Consider the following 1,936-nt stretch of genomic DNA (forward strand, 5'->3'; position numbering starts at 1 on the left):
ACCTACCCCATACACAGCCTTCCCACCTACCTACCCCCATACACAGCCTTCCCACCTACCTACCCCATACACAGCCTTCCCACCTACCTACCCCCATACACAGCCTTCCCACCTACCTACCCCGTACACAGCGTTCCTACCTACCTACACCATACACAGCCTTCCCACACACCTACCCCATACACAGCCTTCCTACCTACCTACCCCATACACAGCCGCCTCAACTACCTACCCCATACACAGCCTTCCCACTGCTCCTCTTCTGCTTCCTCTTTTTGTAGTTTTCTTCATTGGCTTCTATTTCACCTGAGAATCAACTTGTGCTTTGCCTTCAAATCCCCCCATAGTTCTTGTCCCACTTACCTTTCTGACTTGATAGAAAAATACTCCCCCACCCGCTCTCTTCGCTCCTCCAATGACCTTCTAATGACTTCCTCACTCATAACCTCGTCACACACACGGCTCCAAGACTTTTCTAGAGCTGCCCCAACTCTCTGGAATGGTCTCCTCTTCCTATTCGGCTTGCTCCTACTTTCTGCTCATTTAAAAGAGAACTCAAAACCCAACGCTTCAACCTCACCTACACGTCTTCTTCGGTCTTCTAAACCCTCAGTACTCACCCACCATTCCATATCCTCCTCCTATTGTGTGATACTTCTCCCACCTCCTAGATTGTAAGCTCTTGGGGCAGGGTCCTCTCCTCCTCCTGTGTCACTGTCTCTATCTGTCTGTCATTTGCAGCCCCCATTTAATGTACATCGCTGTATAATATGTTGGCGCTATATAAATACTTTTTTTAATAATAATAACTGATTACAAGGGTGACCCCCCATTTGTTTCATATTTTCTATACATTTTTCCTATTATAAAACATAAAACTCTGCAGCCATCTTCCATGTATTCCCAGTGTTAATGATTTATTTTTAACATATTTACACATTGTAACTTTCCAACTCAGACTATTATCACCTAAAGACAACATGGCTGCTCTATGGCTGCAGAAACAGGTGATATTGGAAGAAACAAAGAACTATTATTTCTCCATAAACAGTCCCTTTGTGTAATGTCTGTCCATCATTCACCAGATCAATGGAATTCCCTGTCCTCAGAGTCCACACTGCTTCACATATTTGTCTTGTGAGTCATTCACATCACAGATTAATGTGAAAAAAGTGACACAACAATGGAAGTTTCACTGCAGAGATAAGAGCAATTACAGGAGGAGGGGGGTTGCTACCTGTAGCGGTCGGATCTCAGGGTTTTATTATTGTTATTAATAAACAGTATTTATATATTGCCAACATATTGTGCAGCGCTGTACATTATATAGGGGTTGCAAATGGCGGACACAAACAATAAAACAAGAGAGGACTCTGACTAGAAGAGCTTACATTCCAAGAGGAGGGGGAAGTTCCATACAATGGGGTTGGTTTATTAAAGCTCTCCAAGGCTGGAGAGAATACACTTTCATCAGTGAAGCTGGGTGATCCAGCAACGCTGTAATGCATTTTCTAAAAGTCATTTGCTATATGTTAGTAATTGTTTTCAATCCTGGTCCAGATCCATTCCAGGTTTGCTGGATCAACCAGCTTCACTTGGAGATCTTTAGAAAATCAGGCCCAATAGGAAGGTTAAGTGGACAGAATTGGGCACTATGACCCATTCCCCCCAGACTTTTAAACACCTGACCCATTCCCCCAGACCTCTAGACACCTGACCCATTCCCCTCAGACCTCTAGATACCTGACCCATTCCCTCTAGACCTCTAGACATCTGACCCATCCCCCCCAGACCTCTAGACACCTGACCCATTCCCCCCAGACCTCCAGATACCTGACCCATTCCCCCAGACCTCTAGATACTTGACCTATTCCCCCCAGGCCTCTAGACACCTGACCCATTCCCCCCAGACCTCTAGACACCTGACCCATTCCCC

This window comes from Pyxicephalus adspersus, chromosome 12, assembly GCF_032062135.1.
Source record: "Pyxicephalus adspersus chromosome 12, UCB_Pads_2.0, whole genome shotgun sequence".
Lineage (NCBI taxonomy): Eukaryota > Metazoa > Chordata > Amphibia > Anura > Pyxicephalidae > Pyxicephalus > Pyxicephalus adspersus.